Below are 19,196 nucleotides of genomic sequence, written 5' to 3' on the forward strand. Positions count from 1 at the left end.
GGGAGTGGATGAACAGGACCCGTGGCGTTGCCTTTGGATGAACAGGACCCCGATCGATCGAGCCGGTTGGGGCTGGATGAACAAGACCCCGTGGAGGGCTGGATGAACAGGACGACCCCGTGGAGGGCTGGATGAACAGTAGACGGTGGAGGGGTGGATGAACAGTAGCCCATGGAGGGGTGGTTAAACAGGAGCCCGTGGAGAGGGGTGGTTGAACAGTAGCCGATGGAGTAGCGCGCGGTGGAGGCTGGATGAACAGGAGCCCGTGGATGTACAGTCGCAGGTGGAGGCTAGAGGAGGTCGACGGTGGATGAATAGTAGCCCGTGGAGGCTGGAGGAGGTCAACGGTGGAGATGAACAGTATCCCGTGGAGTCCCGTTTTGCGGTACGCCACACCCCTCCCGATGAACAGGACCCCCGTTTCGACCGTAGCGCTCCAACACAAGTCCGTTTCATCCGTTTTGCGGTATGCTATACCCCTCCCGATCAACAGGACCCCCGTTTCGACCGTAGGAGGTCCATTTCCTCCATTTTGCGGTACGCCAGACCCCTCCCGATGAACAGGATCCCGTTTCAAACGTGGCCGGTCGAACACAAGGCCGTTTCCTCCGTTCTGCGATACGCCAGGCCTCGTTTCCATCGCATGTTCCGTCCAAGCCCTCCCGATGAACACGACCACACATTCCGTTCCGACCCAGCCGGTTGGCTCCCCATGAACACGATGACGACGTTGTTTCTCCGTTCCGACCCAGCCAATGTACACGAGCCCTGGCTGTACGTATATATGCGCGAGTAGGCGTTCGAGACCCCGCCCGTATGTACACATACGTGGCCGTATTTTCTTTCTTGCACCCTGGCCACTGTACGTACGTGTACATGCTACGTGCGCGTCTCTACTACAAAACGTGTGCGCCTCTACATCCACCACTATATATGTACGTACACGTTCGCGACCAGAATGACAATGCTACATACGCTTCAACCAGGTGGGTCCCGACTGTCAGGCACTTGCGTGCGAAGATGTAGCTGGTGGGTCCCAGCAGTGAGGGGGAAATATTTTTTTTTTGTGAAGTACGATGGCCCGTCCGGTGGGTCCCCGCTGTCAGGTGGAGGAATAATTATTATGCACGTAATAAGGAGGCACTTCCTTCCTGCGGTCGTGGACCCAGCTGTCAGCCTCTCCACGTACAGTTCACGTCCGATGGAAGTCGTTCCTTGACCATGTTGACCACGTCGCGCCGAGAGCACCAGGGCGGTGGATGACGATGAGGCCTAGGAAGGGGACGATGCGGAGCCAGGGAAGACGCGGCAGTGGATGCCCACACGTAGAGGAGTACGAGGGTTCACTGGTTCACTGCAGTGTGAGGCTGCCGTCGCCGCAGAATAACAGGGGGTGTGGGTGAGTAGAGGGATGGCCTGGCCAGTGGTGGGAGTAGTAGGCGGCGGTGAGGCCTCTGCCGCATTGCGGCCGGCCACGGGAGGCAGGAGCACGAGGCACGACCAGCGCTGGTTTGGGCGGCTGGAGCAAGAAGACCAGAGGTTGAAGAAGCACTATGGCCGTTGGATGGACATCGTACGGTCACTGGAGCTAGAATCGTGCATATTGACTAAGTTGACAAAGCCCTCCGTCCCCGTCAACTTAGTAGGCCCACAAGTCAGCCTGCCACAATACTGGGTCCCAGCTAACAGGGGGAGTATTCATTTTTTTTGTTCGTAATAAGGAGGCACTTCCTTGCGTGTGAAGATATAGCTGGTGGGTCCGAGCTGTCAGCGGCGGTAACGTTTTTTTCGCGAAATACAAAGGCCCTTTCGGTGGATCCCTGATGTCAGGTGGAGGAATCATTATTTTGCGTGTAATAAGGAGGCATTTCCTTGTGTGCGGCCGTGGACCCAGCTGTCGGCCTCTCCACATACAGTCCACTTCAGATGCATGTCGGTCATTGACCACGTTGACCAGGCTGCGCCGAGAGCACCAGGGCGGTGGACGACGGCGAGGCCTAGGAAGGGAACGAGACGGAGGCAGGGAAGACTCGACAGTTGTTTCCCACGCGGAGGGGAGTACGACCGTACGAGGGTTTACTGGTTCGTCTGCCGTCGCCGGAGAATAACAACAGGTGTGGGTGAGTAGAGGGATGGCTAGGCCAGCGATGGGAGTACGGTGGGGCGGTGAGGCCTGCGCGGTAGCATAGCCGGCCGTGGGGAGGAGGGAGCATGAAGTCCGGCTGGCGCTTGTTTGAGCGGATGGAGCTGGAAGAGCAGAGATTGAAGAAGCACGACAGCCATTGGATGGAAATCCAACAATCACTGCTTGTGCGTCAACCTTTTTTTAGGAAAGCCTCAAATCTGTGGAAAACAGCATACATCCCATCTGCCATTATTTCTAATAATTTACAGCCCATTTGCTCATTCTTAAGGGGTTTTTGAGCCCATATTCTTTTTGTTAGCATTACAGCCCATATTGTGGCCACGGTTAAAAAATTATAAGAAATTTTGCATATTTCGGTGCGATCCGAACTGTTTTTAATCTTGAAATTTCGAGTCACATTCAAACTGATTTTAAAAATAAATGTATATCAATATAAAGTCCAACAAATTGTCCACGCATAAAAATCAATGCAATTGAAAATCTCGAAGTGAAAAACAGAAATTTGAAACTAATTGCCGGTTTGATGTGTTTTAAAAATGTACAGCTCATTTCTCATTACTGATAGGCCATTTTCTCGGCCAGCCGAATGAAGCTCTCCTTGTCTTCAAAGATTTACAGCCCAACAGGCCTGACAAAGCGACTTACTTGGCAAATCACAAAAAAACTAGGCTGTGGCCGTGGACCCAGCTGTCAGCCTCTCCACGTACAGTACTCTTTCGATGGAAGTCGGTCGTTGACCACATTGACCACACCGCGCTGAGAGCACCACGGCGGTGGACGACGGCGAGGCCTAGGAAGGGGATGACGCGGAGCCGGGGAAGACGCGGTAGTGGATGCCCACGCGTAGAGGAGTATGAGGGTTCACTCGTTCGGCTGTGATGTGAGGCTGTCATCGCCGCAGAATAACAGGGGGTGTGGGTGAGTGGAGGGATGGCCTGGCCAGCGGCGGGAGTAGTAGGGGGCGGTGAGGCCTCCGCGGCATCACAGCCGGCCACGGGAGGCAGGAGCAGGCGGCATGACCAGCGCTACTTTGGGCGACTGGAGCAAGAAGACCATAGGTTGAAGAAGCACGATGGACGTTGGATGGACATCGTACGGTCACTGCAGCTAGAATCGTTCATATTGACTAAGTTGACAAAGCCCTCCGTCCCCGTCAACTTAGTGGGCCCAGCTGTCAGCCTCTCCATGTACAGTATACTTCCGATGGAAGTCGTTCCTTGACCACGTTGACCACACCGAGTTCCGTTGCATGCATGCGTCCATGGGCGTGGTGCGTCCCCATTGTCAGCCTCTCACGTACAGTCATCTTCGCAGCGATAGCCTGGCCGGCGGTGGGGTAGCACTTCGTAGCGATGCGTGCTAAGCAGAGCCGCTAGCCGCCGGAGGCCGGACCAGGCGGTCCTGGCGACGCTGGAGGAAGAAGACGAGAGATTGAAGGTGCATGCCTGGAAAGAGTACATATTGCTACTGACTATCTGAGAGTCGTTCAGAAAATCAAAGCACCAAAGAACCTTGGTGGACATTGTATGGTGTTTCATGAGATCAAAGAACGAAGCAATTTATTTAGGGCTTGTCTTTTTAGTCATGAACAGCGCAAATGTAATGAGGAGCCTCATAGACTAGCACGTATGGTTACGTCTCTTGATATAGGTAGGCATGTGTGGCTTGATGCACCACCTGCTCATTTATGTATCCCTGTAACATTGAACTTAGGCAATAAAGTGCGCTGTGATTATCAAAAAACAAAATGCTGGGCTCATTATAAATATAATGTTATGTTAGAAGGAGTAATTAATATCAAAGAATAAACCAGAGAGTCACATTTTTTATATATAATTAATAAATTAACGAGTTATTGCTCAAAATAAAAATGAGCGCGTTATTATTAAATTGGTCCTTAAAATCTTCGCAAGCTTTTGTATGCAATCACCAGGATTTTCCTTGCCTGTGAGTCAAAAACAACCAGGATTTTCCTTGCCAACTTCCGTTAAACATTTACTTTTATAAGTTAATAACACGTGGGATGTTTTTATAATATATATATAAGTCTCTATAAAATATACGATAATAGTAATAATATAAATATATATAATGTGGTTAGAAGGGAAAACATAAATTGGACACAACATTATTATTCTTATATATAGATAAATAGAACAGAGACCTGCATTTTATTAAAAAATACATAGGGCTGCCGATTTTTAAGAAAAAGCCCATAGGCCGGTATGGACCTCAAAAAATAAGTTGAAACCACTGTCTCCGTATGTCGTGGGCTAAGCATGTTAAAATACAAAAACTAGGCCTAGCTGATACTTGTTCGCCCTCTGGAAAAAAATGATACCAGATCCCCGAGCGGACTGGATTAAAGAGGGGGCCGGCGGCAGGACTAAAGAAGCACATCAGGAGCGACTTTTTTTCTTCAGTGGATAGCTCTCGATAGCGTTTTTTTACTTGCCTCTACACCATACAACTTGTATTTTTAGCCTCCTAGTCTGTTGTGGTGGACCAGCAGCCCATTTGCTGGGCGGGCCAACCTACAGAAACCAGCACTCGATTTTTCATCAAGCCCCTAACAAAGCAGGTGCAATTCCTCTCAGGAAGAAGGTGTGCCGTTGACACCCACACGTCACATACCCCACAGTAGGCAGGCTAACAAGTTCACACACAAATACAACAGAAAAGGTAAACATTCGTATCAAACTCAGGTTCACAGGACACGTTCATATTCATAGCCAACATTCACTATCAACAACTCAAAAGATTCATATATACACAAGCTCAGCATATCTATGCATCCAAATGATTGATAGATTACACGACAATATTCATGCATAATTCACAAAAAGATTCAGATATGCACATGTTCAGTATGTTTATGCATCCAAATGATTGAGATCACAGCCAATATGATCAATGGACAAACTTTAATTACCTAGGGTACAGACTGGTAAATGGTGTTCAGTCGGAGGTACTTCTTGCTAAAATTAGTTCTTGTATGAGTAAACTTTCAAGTACATAAGAGGCAGCATAGAAAATCCGAACTTTGCTTGTAGGTTTATCCTCAAATAGTGGCCTCGTGCCGAGCGAGGTTTGAGCAACTTGGACACTACTTTCATCCAACTAGTTTACTGGCTCATCTTGGTCATGTAGCTCGCCAAAATTCTACATTGCAGACAAGAAAGGAGGCAGTTGAGAAAATGGACCACCCAAAATTTTTGTGCAGTTCAACTGAAATGGAGCATCTCTGGCGTGCAGACTGATTAAGTGCCAGATGAATATATGCGTCAACTAACTTGTCTGGAATCTTTAGACTCCATGCCATACAGTTTGCTACCATATCTGCCGATAACCAAAAGGCACAAGTTGGGACCAAAGACTGGACTGTGTTCTTTTGGGCTATGCGCCAAGCAATATTTTTGGCGTTCACTCTCCTAATACTTGGGAGTTTGACAACTGGTTGACGCCGGTTGATACTCGAATGAATATAGGCACTTCTTGTCAACATCGATGCTTGTCTGAGTGAACTTTGGAGTACATGGCAACAACATAAGTATTTGTCCATCTGATCATTTTGTGCAGTTCTACTGAAATCACCCAATGCAATGATTTGCCTGCGAGTTCAGGCTCCATGTTACTCCTTTATAAAATCGGCAAACAGTAGCACAATACCAAATTACCAATACATGACAAGCATAATAATCAGGATAAAGATCAGTACCAACCTGTGTGAGGTAGCATATCAATTACTATTTCCTTTCACTAGAAGTCGAGATAAGCGACTGACAGGAAACGAGGGAAGCAAGCAAGCTGATACAAAGCGACTGATGTAAAGGGAAGGAAGCGGTCGAGGCAATGAAGCACCCAAAGTTTTTGTGCAGTTCCACCAAAATCGAGCATCCCAGTTGGCACATATATTGAGAGAGTGAGATTATTGTAATAGTGGGACTAGTTGATAAAACATACACTAACAAACAGAAGCACCCTCATTATCTTAATGGGTAAAGTTAGCAACATAGTAGTCTTGCTTAAAGAGAGGTATTAGTTTATTTAATCAGTGCCAATTAGCTCAACACTCAAAACATTGCCATGTATCATAGGTTGCAAAACTTTAACGTGCAAAGATAAAGGAGTTTCTCATGACAGTAGCAACACAGTAGCACAATACATATATAGCTACAACAAACTAATATGGCTGAAGGCCTTAGGCTGGTACCAACCTGAGCAAAATATGCTTATTCAAGTAATTCCAGAAGAGATGATAAAGCACTCATTGGAATCACTCAATAGTATATTTTTTTGTGCACTTCAAATGTATGGTTGAAATAACTCTTATTTACCAGTGGTGAGATTATATCGAAATATTATCAAGAACTTCTAGCAGAGTTAAAGCATTGGCTGGGATACAGTTCATTGTATTCTCTAGTGCGGTTCCACTAAAATGTACGATTGGCACAACATGATCCCTGTTTGCACAAGTAGGAAAAAGGTGAAACCTTCATTAGCTTAGTGAGAAAGGATAGAAAGACAATAGCATTATTATGTCATGACACTACCAAGATTCCCTCCCTGCTCCACCACATGATTCACCTCCAGATACATATATACACATACATGATTCAGCATAGGGTGCTACTAAAGATTTGCTTAACTCTGACGGGAAAATTAGGTAGCAATAAATTAGTGCTACTTAAGTACTCCTGATTAATTAAGTGACCTTGCAGGAGAGACGACAAAAGTGGAAGGGCTCCCTGGAGGATCGTCCCACATGTAAGGGAGACATTGCCGGAGCCCTTGAATGGCCTCGACTAAGGCCTCGACTTCAGCAAGATCAACTTGGCACTGTTGATCGTGTAGAGTTGGGTCACACATGCATCCAGAATCCGGTTAATTAGTATGATGTGTCATTAAGCCAAGTACTACTATGCCGCATTTCTCTATCTATCTCTACTCTATTATCTATTACTCTTATACTCTTACAAAAAACAGATTTGGTGATCTTGTTGTTAAGTGCATCTCGATGTTACGTGCAACGAACGAGCATCTTGCTAGTCTTCCAAGTAAATTAAGACTAGTAGCAACACAGCAATACAACACCACTAGCAAGATGTCAGGATAACATAGGACGGTACCATCGTGCGATCTTCTTCATTTCCTCCTCCTCCTTCTTCTTCTTCTTCCTCTTCATGCTCTGTTTCTCTTTCTCCTCACCAGTTGGTGAAACCAAGTACATGATTGGCCTTCTAGTTCAGAATTGGTTTTGTCAGTGAGGGAGTACAAGTGTACTAGTAAAAAAATAGCATTATTTTCTCATGGCAGTCGGAAAATAGAGATGAACACATGCATTAAATATCATTCTTACCTAAAGGAAGGTTATGGCACCAATATGGATGATGAGGATTGGAACACAGATCTCCCTTTGTGCAGTTCCACCAAAATGAACCAACTGTTCCATTCTGACATTCCAGTTAAACAGCACAAAAGTTACTTCTTTTAAGAAGAGTTTTGTGCAGTGCACCAAAAGGTCACAACAGCAACCAGATGAATTGGATATCCCTGTTTGCACAAAAAGGTACAGAGGAAACAGTCAGAGTCTCAAACAATTATAGGAAAAAACATTTGGCTAAACTTGTCGTGGCTTATGACAGTGGCATGGCTTCATTTTTACCAGGGGCATTAGATTAAGAACAGCTAAATATTTGGTATAAGGGCATGGGACAGTGGGTGCACCAGCAGTCCAGCACAATGTATGTAAACAGGGGCATAAAGTGGTGATTCATAGTTTGTTCCCTCGAGAAACAAACATCCAAGAAACATATCTGGGTTGGTCCCATTTTTGTTCATTCTAGCCACCTACTCCTATGTGTGGATAGCAAATCTAGTCCTGGTCATACCACTGTGTACAGCGTTACCCCTATATTTCCCTTTTCGACCAAGATACCGGTTGGATGACCAGACTGTACTACTTTCACCCCCTTTCCTTCCTGTTTGTACCAAGTCTAATGTACATACTAAATTCCCCCACCCCCACTTTATTTCTTGTTTGAACCAAGTACTTCCTCCGTCCGGAATTACTTTTCATCAAAATGGATGTGTCTAGAACTAAAATACATCTAGATACATCCATTTCAATGACAAGTATTTTCGGACAGAGGGAGTACAAGATTCGACTCCATGAAGTAGCTTTACCTCTAACAATAGAAGAAGAAAAACACTAGGTGACGTTGGACCATCCGATCGAGAGGGGCTGAGAGGTAGAAAATGATGCACATGCAGCAACGTAGCGAGCTGGGGAGGTAGAGCTAAGGCGATTTCGAACGAAGATATACCTGAAGGTCGTCGGGATGTGGATAGGTGGGCGGCGGGAGGCCGGATCCGCCCACAGGCAACGACGAAGGGATCGGAGGACCTCCCGCGTTGGCGCTCGGCCAGAGATAACGGTGCGGCCGGCAGTGGGTCTCCTCCCTCGCTGTCGACGATGGCCTAAATGCTGCCCCTCCTCCCCTTCACCGGCGGAGGGGGATACGTCCAGATCTGTAACCAGCGGTGAGGATAGAAAGCTAGTGTTTTTTGAAGGGAGAAAGACAATGTTACTACCCCTATCTTGTTTAGATCTGGAGAGGATGAGAGTGTGTGAATAGAGAAACCCTAGCAAGCAAACACGGAGGCTCCGGCCTATATATACGTAGTGGGGTAGTTTTCCTTTTTCACTCCATCAAAACAAATTGTTTAAAATTGTGTACTACTACATGCCAAGTCACGGTTTTTTTTAGTTGTTGATTGTTTTTTGAGATAGCTACCCGCTTGTTCCAAGTGGTGTTACGGTGTGCCAGGTCGCACTTTGTATCGTTCAAGTCTGGTACTACAAGTCCCTCCATTAAATGAACAACCACCCCCTCGTAAAAATTGTGAACAAGCCCACGGCTAAAATTAGCGGAAACGTGGGTTGCCCCAACACGCATTATTATTTATATTTTCTACTCCATATGTCATAGACACAAAAATAATGTGTCATAGACACAAAAATTGTGGCAAGATTCCCTTAGGCAAGCCAAAGTGTGTCTAACAATTTGAGCAACTCAGGTTAGGAAAGTGTGGCAAGTGTGGGAAAAATAATGTGGCAACATAAGACAAACATAGTCACAATCCAAACAACCCCATAAATTTTTGTGACATGCATGAAAATTTGGTTAGTTAAATTTATAGTCAAGATTTGGCAAGGTGCATCAAATCAACACATGCAAGTATCAAAAGGAAAGTCACGGCATGCATGCATGGGTTGTACTCCCTCTGTTTCCAAATATAAGTCTTTTTAGAGATTGCAACAAGTGACTACATACGAAGCAGAATATGTCTATGAAATGTGTAAAAAGACTTAGGCTGGCCATAGTGGGGGTAACATAAGTAGTATCATGCACTTGGGACTCGCAAACATGCTTATGTGGCAGGCAATTAAAGAAGAGAGAGATGGTTATAGTAACATAGGTAGATATCGTAACAAAATAAATGTGATGCTACTATGTGTCATGCATGTCAATAAATGAGACCACCTATGATACTAATCTATGATACTATGCACTATAGAGATAGTAACATAGACTAGTAACATATGCATGTTACTAGTCTAAGTTACTCCCCACTATGACCAGCCTTATATCGAGTGCAGTGCTTTGATGTGTCGCATCAACTCGTAAAAGACAGAGAAATTTGATTACTACAACGCCATCTCCCTCGCGGACTGAGCTCCGGTGCCTTAACTGCACCTGCCTTTGGCTGCATGACAGGAGGGCCAACCACCTGTTGGGCCCACCAGTCATAGACGCAAAGGCAGGAGCAGTAAGTAGAAGCTTTCGCTACATGCTATCCCTCCCGCACGAGGTGGACGGACATGCAGCAGTGGATTCGATACTGTAGAAGTAGGAGTAACATCATTGTTCGTCTTCTCGAAGAGGCGAAGAGCCAAGTGCAACCCGAACATGGCAGTTGCGAACGCTCGCGTGGTGCGGTGCCTTGGAGCACGCATATAGTAGCCAGGCTCTTGCATGAGACAAAATTGCTATTGTTTAACAATTAAACTCCATCATCCATTGGTTGATACTCATGCTACATAGGTCCACGCGCTTAGCATCGTTTCCTCCTGGGGTCACCAATGTTTATTTGCTAATTAATAGCATTGCTTGCAATGAACTAGCCATTGCAAGTCATTGAAAGCATGCACACCTCTCATCTCTTATTGGTTGATATGTCAAGAAACAAGAAACAAGGTAGAAGTTAATGCACCGCGCCTAAGTGTTTTGGGACTATTTGGTTTTCGTAAGATGACTTACACACCTAGGCAGATGGAGTAGTATAGCCCTGTAAACCAGAAAGGAGTATTTGCCTTTCTAGAGATTTCAACAAGTGACTAGACTACACCGCGTGCAGCCATGCAGTACTCCCTCCCTTCTGGTTTATAGGGCTCAAATCTCAAATCTCATGAACCAAGGCATTTTGCGATTGGAGGAATGTATCTCGTACCACTTTATAAAACTACCCTAAATAAACTCATGCATTAATTACGTAGTTCTCTCGTTTTCCTCTCCGCCTTGGTCGCGGTGCACAATATTGAGCACTCCTATATGACTAGCTGCTCTATCTACATGCGGGACATTTCAAAGCATCCGGGCCCGCGTGCCATCCACCAAATCACAGCGAGGTGCTACAGTCGAGACTCACCTGTCACCCCGGTGTGGACATCATGACCCGTCATATCACAAAACCCACACCTTTACCAGCAGTGGTAAGGTGGCCTCCAAGTTGGACTAGACGAAGCAACCATCATTTCACTGGAACGCTCATTCAAGCCCTTTCTTCCCTTTCTTGAAGAAAACCTCACTCCAGGCTACTCTCTTCTGCCATTTTTCTTCTGTACCGACGAAGGAAAGGTGGGCAAATCAGTTATGCTGCTATATTTTCATTCCAAGAATCTTCTTTTTGCGAAGCACCGACCGATTCTCACATCCTATTATTTCCCCGTTTTCATTGCGATTGTGGTTTCCTTTCGATTGCTTTTTGTTTGTCAGTTCATTGATGGATCCTAGAGCACTAGGCAAAGAGTTGCCGGCAAACAACCCACTGGAGACAGCGATCTCCAGGAAGCGAGCACCGACCAACGAGTTGACCATGTTGGCGGGCCAACCTGGAGACGAAGAACTCCAAGAAACAAGCACTGGCCAAAGAGTTGAGGACGTTGGCGGACGAACTCCTCAAAGAAAGTTTGAAGAACAGCAAGGGCCCCCCCGTGCCTACCCCAGGAACTCTGATTGCCACCTATGTGAGGCTCAAGACCGAGTTTGAGGAGATAGTCGCCGTTGAGAAGCAGTATTCCCCTGGCAAGGTGATGGCCCCCACCGAGGACGAGGAGATGGCCCCCGGAGGGATGAGATCCCCCGGTAAGCTGCACAAGGTAAAAAATAATGGCTTATTACCATAGTTGTGGTTTTTGATTATTTGCAATGTGATTGCTAATATGTTAGGGTTGTGCAGGTGCCGGTGGACGTCCTTGATGATTCCGATGTCGTGGCCCGTCCTGTTGGCATCGCCCCGGAGATCGATTCCGATGCCGCTGTCCATCCTGTGGACATCGCCCCAGAGATCGATTCTGATGTCGCGGTCAGTCCTGTGGACATCGCCCCAGAAATCGATTCCCATGCCGCTATCCGTGCTGTGGTCATTGCCCGAGAGATTGATGACAAGAAATAGTTGGTCGCGCTAATCCTTCAGGGTAGTTTGCATCGCCCTGTGTTTAGTTACCAGAACAATGTGTGTTATCAAACCATCTTAGGGCTAGTGCACTGTCTTGTGTGGGCGGATCTTGCTACTTGTGTTTGATAGTGAATCATGCGATGAATCATGCGAACCCTCTCCGAGTTATGGAAACAGATGTATCCTCACCAGCTTTTGATGTAATATATGGCATGCTTAGATGTAAGTTTGAACTGTTTATCATATCAGCAGGGCTTGTTTGATGATTCTTGGTGTTAGTAGGATAGCTACTGTGCGAGCTATACTACTTGCAAAACACTCACCGAAGAGAAACGTTGGGGCTGATGAGCTCGTGGTACGCTTATACTTATCCCTCGTCGATCGACCAATAGCCCTAGCTCCTAAAATTGTAGGCTTGGTGATCAATCAGACAATAGTCGACACGGATACATTCAAGCCTCATTTGGTTCATAGGGTAGGAAAATCGTAGCAAAAGTACAGAGAACGTGCAACACAAAATCATAGCAGTGCAGAGACGTACTCCCTCCATTCCAAAATAGATGATCTAGGCGGGCTAGTTTGGCCTAGTGGGTTTCAGTGATATGACGTGGTACAGTGCTGTCCAGTCTTTGCGTGTGGTAGCAGTATTGCGGGTACAATAAGTTTTCTTGAAGAAGCGGAATTCAACGAAGTCATGATGGTTCCTTCGTCCGAACAACTTACAGTGCGAAAGGTTGGGCCTGCGGTACGACCGAGGTAGACTAGGATAATTTTGTGCATGGCAGGTGGACCAGGATGGTCGACGTCCCACATGTTGGCGAATGAAAGTATTATTTCCTTTATAGAGGACGAGCAATGAGTATTCATTGTTTCCACTGTTACTCCTTGACTTTGTCAATGCCTCTCTCTCTCCTCCACATAAGCGGGGACTACTTGCTATGCATGCGACGGCCGGCAGCTGGCGTCTTGAGGGGCCAGGGCAGTCAGAGCGGGCTCCGAAAGCGGTCCGGACTCCAGCATGGCCCACCTCACATTATCACCATATATTTCTTGGAGTCCGTGCGTGGCGGGCGGGCGATCTCTTCTCCCTCCCCCGTTTCTCTCTTCTCAGCCGACACCCGCCGAGCGATTAGATTTTGGCTATCGACGGTTTATTCAATTATAGTCCCACATGTCAGTGAAACTGCAAGACAATGCATGTCCCCTCTGGTGAGCGGCATGCGAGCCGGACTGTCGGGGGTGCGACGCGTACGAGTCATAAGTGTGCCGCCTTTTCCTTTAGAACTTGCGAAGCGTAACATTTTCACGCGGTCGATCGATAAAATGACGAGGGCGGTGCTTTTCCGCTTGTTAGGCGGGCTAGTTCGAGTGATATGACATGCTACTGTGCCGTCCACTTGCTCCATTTTTACGTAAGCAAGATAAAAATGGAGGACTGTTAGCGATTATAGCATGATAGTTAGGGCATCTCCAGCGCTGGCCCACAAATTTACACCGGCATCTATATGAACTAACCGGACGAAATTCATGCAAACAAAGCAAATTTCAAATTAACCGGATGAAATTCATTACATTTTGAAAACTTTTCCTACAAACTGGACGAAATTCATTACATATTTCGCACAAACCATACTAAAACCTACTGTAACCTAATCTAAATGATCGCGGGCGCTCGACCACCATGTCCGGCCATGAACCCGAGAAAGTCGGCCATTGCCTTTGCCTCCTCCTCATCCGCCTCGATAACATCCTCCTCCGAAGCACAAGGTTCTGAAGATTTCCGCCTCCACGTCGCCGTCAAGCGGCTAATCGGCCGCCGATGTTTACCCCACCAAGCTTGGTGTCGATTGAGTGGAGTAGCGGTGGCCTTCCCGGGACCAGAGCGGCGGCTACCTATCGTGTACTACTCTTCCTCGCTGCCGGCTGCGCCCGCACACGCGCGCCGGCTTCGTGGTCGTGGCGGCGGAGGGAGGCCGGGAGGGTGCCGGCGATCTCCTTCGTTTGCTCCTGCTACAGTACGTCGAAGAGAGCTTTGGAGCGCACCCGGAGCGGAGCCTCCGATGTCCCTCGTCTGCTCCTGCGACAGTACGTCCAAGAGAGCTTCGGAGCGCCAGGAGGCCATGGTTGGAGTGGTGCCGACAGAAGGAAGGGATCAGAGGAGAATAAGTGTGGGTCTTTGGCTATGGCTGGGAGCTGGGGCTCAAGTTAATATAGCGGGCGAATGGAAATGAGCCGCGGCAGACGAAAGGACAACTAGCGCCGGAGTAGGTTCGTCGGGCGTGAATGCGAATGCTGCTTCACTGACTTAACTGCAGATGCATTGGGTTACTGACATGTGGGCCCAACGGGCATCTGGCCCGCATGTTAGTGACACACCAATTGCACCTGCAGTTAAGTCCGGTGAATGCGGCATTGACATTCTGGAGAGACGGTGACCGTTTCAACCGGGAAGCGCGTGCTAGCGATGGAATGGGTTTCGGTGTGCAGTGGCACTAAGATTGGTCGCTCACGATAGTACATACTCCGTACCATACTACCATAGTACCCTCTCTAGCTAGGCTGTTTTATAGATTGTCATTGTGATGGACGATATACATGAGCAAGGCATTCCGAGTATGACCGTTGGTGTTGAGCCAGGTGAATACATGCTTGGCGTTCGCGTAGGCCTCCATCAAACGTCTAAACAGTAATGTCAGGCACCGCTGGGGCGCGCAGGTGATGGGCTCGTCGTTTGCGTTGCGCCATGAGCAGGACTTTGATTTAGAGGGCGACGTGCATGCATTAGCATGCTTTGACAGCGTGAGCGTGAGCGTTTGACGCGAAGTATTTCATTTTCATTTGGCTGACCAGGGTGCGTTGCAGCGACGAGTGCGTGGTTTGATTCCCCACATAGGCATAATTTTGGTTTTTACAGTATTTCTTTCTCCATTGACAGGTAGGCCCACGTAGATAGATAAAGAACAAGAGCTGATGAGGCGCATGCGGACTGTTTGACTGGTCAACCAGACAAATACGGAGCTATACGCTGAGCCAGTGACCGTATAATCACCATATCTCGTATATGATGATCAAAGTGAGCTATCAAGACAAGTTCGATGACCGTCAATGCATTTTACTCAGTAATAAATGACCAGGATTGAAGGGGAATCCAAATTTGCTTCGTCTTCTGTCCTTGAGCTCTTGACAAACCAATGCACTATACGGTTGTCCGGCCACTCCACCCCAGAGCTCTCACCAAGCGTCGTTCATGCCACCGCACCGCACACTAACCGGTAAGGCAGCGATGGCATCCCGCCGCGCCGAGTTCCTCGCCGCCCACGACCACACACAAAATGGTAGGGAAGCGATGGCATCCCGCTGTGCCGAGTTCATCGCCGCTCGCGACCTCACAACTATGTGGGAGGAATTTGAAGATGCCAAGGCCGAATGGGCGGTAGAGCAAGAGGCGGCCAAAGCCGCACAGAGGGAGCAGAAAAGTCAGAAAGCACTCAAGAAAAGAGAGGCCCGCCACCGCAAGAAAGAAAAGGACGCGTGCGCTGCTACAGAGAGGTTGACGGAGATCCAAGCACGATGGGGTGTCGCCGACAAAGCCGGGAAGGAGAACGACGGCGTCTTGCCAGCATGTGAGAAGTAGTAGTACTAGAGTAGTAGTTAGTGTGTGTGTCTGTGTCTAAGTACGAGCATGTACCAGTACTGCTAGTTACTACTGTAGTTTTTAGAGCAAATTACCAGTACATTAGCCTAGACTAAATGGAAAAATTCCTATCCTATGCATCAAATGGCATCTCTTTCTCTATAGGAATTGAGATGCATGCATGTCATCTCACTTCCTATGATTTTCATATTCCTATAAAATTCCTATCCTATGAACGAAAGGAGGCCTCTGTTGGAGTAACTACTATAGCTAGCAGTACTGCTGGTACAGTAGTTTTCTTCAAGAAGCAGAATTCAACGAAGTCATGATGGTTCCTTCGTCCGAGCAACTTCAAAGTGGGAAGTGGGCCTGTGATTTGACGGCTCATTAGTCATAGTTAGTGCGGCGCGACGACCTAGGTGACTCTCCCTTGGAGTTCTACGTGCATGGCAAGTGGACCAGGATGGTCGACGTCCCACATGTTGGCAAATGGAAGTATTCTTTCCAATATCGAGGAGCAATGAAACTGCATGGTATAGTATCACTGGTGATTGGTTCGCAAAAAAATAGTATCACTGCTGATTTATAATTATTTTTTATTTCTGATGAATGCTAGTGTTTCAACTCTTACGACGAAGGGTGCCAAACACGGCACGTGCTGGATGTCCCACACGTCAGCGAAAGGAGTGGGACATGAACAGCGTGGTAGAGCCCAGCGTAAAAAAACAGCGTGGTAGAGCATCTCCACTTCTTCCACTTCTGGGTCGGAGACCACATGTAGTAGTACTTAGTGGTATGAACGATACAAAGTGCGACATGGAGAGAAAGACACGTCCAGTTGGAAGGTCTCGGGGCATACACGTAAACAAATATAAAAGTTAATATGTGCCTCCAACTAATATAGTAGTAGTAGAGTACTTAGGCACGTACTCCATAACATCACCGTGCATTGCACGTACAACATTTAGTGGTAGTATGTAGTAAGAGACAAATGCCGCCCAAGAGTTCCCTTCTCGACCCACTTTTGGGTGTTTGGTAGAGTGTATGGAGGGTGCATGAGTCCACACTAGTTTAGCACAAATACACTAGAAGCATGCATGAAGAGAGCATGCATGAAGACGGGTGTTGAGTTGACCATGCATGAAGAGGGGTGTTGAGTTGAGCATGCATGAAGAGGGAACAACTATGCTGAGACGAGAATGCAACCAAACACACCCTATATGCCACGCATGTTCATACCATTTGTGCCTTTCTACTTCACTTACCGTGCTACATTACTCAGGTTCGTATGTCCACTCCTGGGTACATGTCCGTCTCGTAGTTCCAGTCCCACGTGTTCTTCATATAGATGGAACGATCCTTGCATAACACATGCACCTTGATGCTAGATGTCTCTCGTGTTGGCAAAAGGATGAACAAAGCTCACATAAAAAAATAGAGTGGAAGAACATAGATTCCGGACGACCGAGAAGGAGCAAGGAACCTCGTGGTGGAGCGTCTGCACTCATAATATTTAATATTATTCAGTGATATAAAATTAACCAATCATCTCCACAGTGGACTGGAAGAGTACGAAACACGGCAGCCCAGTGTAGTTACATCATACTAGTACATGGCTAACCCACGCTATCACCATATTTCTTGGCTTCCGTGCGACACCTACCTCTAGTAATCTAGCAGCCTGTATCGCTTCTCCCTCCTCGTCTCTATCAAAGTGCGGCGGGCTGGTGTTTTTGCCGTCTATTGAGGTCGGTTAACTCATCACATGTTTGCGACATGCCAAGAGCATTCTAAAAAATTCCTTTCACATTCCGTTTTCAAAAAGAAAAAAAAATCCTTTCACGTATGAATTTGCCGTATGCTTTGAGCAACTTGCATGTCCTATACTGCTCCTGTTTGATACTCTAACTTAGCTAGAGGTTAGACTAACTCATGACTAACCCTGAACTAACTGTAGCCAAAGAGGTGTTTGGGTGACAGGGTTAGATTGACAATAAATGCACTTGATGGAGGGAGAAAGTGATTTTTCAGTGGTCCCAATGAGAACTATCTCCAGTTAGCACCTCTTGGGTGGGATAGTTTTTTTTGGTGGGTTTGGTGCAACTTGCTCCAATTTAAACGCTCATGCTTGGATACTTTACGGCTATTTGAGCCCCAACTAGCTCAAACTAACTCTAACCCATGGATCCAAACAAGGCCTATGGCCAGTCTCGACAAGGAGCAGTCGCGTGCACCGGGAAGCGGCGCTCTCTCGGTCGTTGCGCCACTTCAAAGCCGGCGCCAGTGAGAGGTCACCTCCACTCTGGCCGGGCATTAATGCGGCACTGACGCTCCAGGGCGACGCTGACCGTTTCACGCGGGAAGCGCGCGCTGGCAAGGGAGTATAGGTTTTGAACCGTTTCAGGTGTAGTACTAGTAGTTTGCAAAACTACTCAACTATTGCACTCAGTTTCCTAAGAAATTGTGGTAAAAAACGTTACTCCACAGCCCGCTTCCCTTATCCTTCCTCTTCCACCGCCCGCGCACGTCCGCGGGAAGCGACCGGTCAAACCTTATATAGGAGTGCTAGCACAAAAAGATGCATGCATGACCACTAAAATTTCCATATTAAAGCGCCGCTCCGGCGGGAGTATGGCGTATGTTGTTACCTTCGGCCGGGCCATGGCTATCGGGCGATGGAGACCAGAGAAGAGGCGGCGGGAGGGGAATGGATGCAGCTACTATTTGGGTTCGCCTTCCGGCTAAAATAAATGCGTAGCATCACGTGTACCCACGGGTGCACAAATTGTAACAAACGTGTCTGCTTAAGTGGGCGTCACGTAACTGGTGTGTGTGTGTGAGAGAGATTCTGAGAGACAGAGTGCATGTGTGCGACTCTACTCTTCAGACATGTACTCAACCTTTTGCATCGGGATATAAGTATAATGGTATTTACATTGGCTAGTGATTTACGTGGCCATGTTAACGTGGTTGTGTCAAAAAAATGTCACTTCTGCTCGTGATTTGCATTATATAATTACAAGCAAGATTCTCGTGCATTGCACGAAACATCAATATGCAGTTTTTTACAAAACACCTGTTGTGATTGACCCATGCAGGAGTAATCCCATGTGTAAAAACTAATGATATCTCGAGAATTTTATCGGAAAACTGGTATCTCGAGAATGTCATCGAAAAAATGAAAGATGAGATATAAGGCGAGGAGGAGTGGAGCGTGGTGGTGACTGGTGGTCGGAATGGGCGGAGGCATGGGGATGGACGGCGCCGGCAGGCGGCAGCGGCCAACATGCATGCTAGATTGTTCTAGAGACTTATTCCTTTTTTAATTGCTGAGCAATGAGGTTGTGGAAGATGATGATGTGGAGAGAGGTGCGGGTATCTTTCGTAAAATTATCATAGTTTGCTTTCTATCCGTCAGATATAGATCATACGGTGTGTATTACAAGATGGCAGGCACACCATCATCGCCAACTCGTTTTTTTATAAGGGTACAGATGATAAGTTTGCTGACTACTAAAGTAAAGTGGAATTTGTCCATGTTATGCAAGTAAATAAAGGTGATTGTTTATCATACGGGTAAGGTTGGATGAAGTGTGGTAGGAACAAATGCTCCGCCTAGAGCATGTGTGTGTGAGATGGAGTCTTAGTGTGTGTGTGGGGTGTGTGTGTGTGTGT

The sequence above is a fragment of the Triticum dicoccoides genome, chromosome 5B, assembly GCF_002162155.2.
Source record: "Triticum dicoccoides isolate Atlit2015 ecotype Zavitan chromosome 5B, WEW_v2.0, whole genome shotgun sequence".
Taxonomy (NCBI): domain Eukaryota; kingdom Viridiplantae; phylum Streptophyta; class Magnoliopsida; order Poales; family Poaceae; genus Triticum; species Triticum dicoccoides.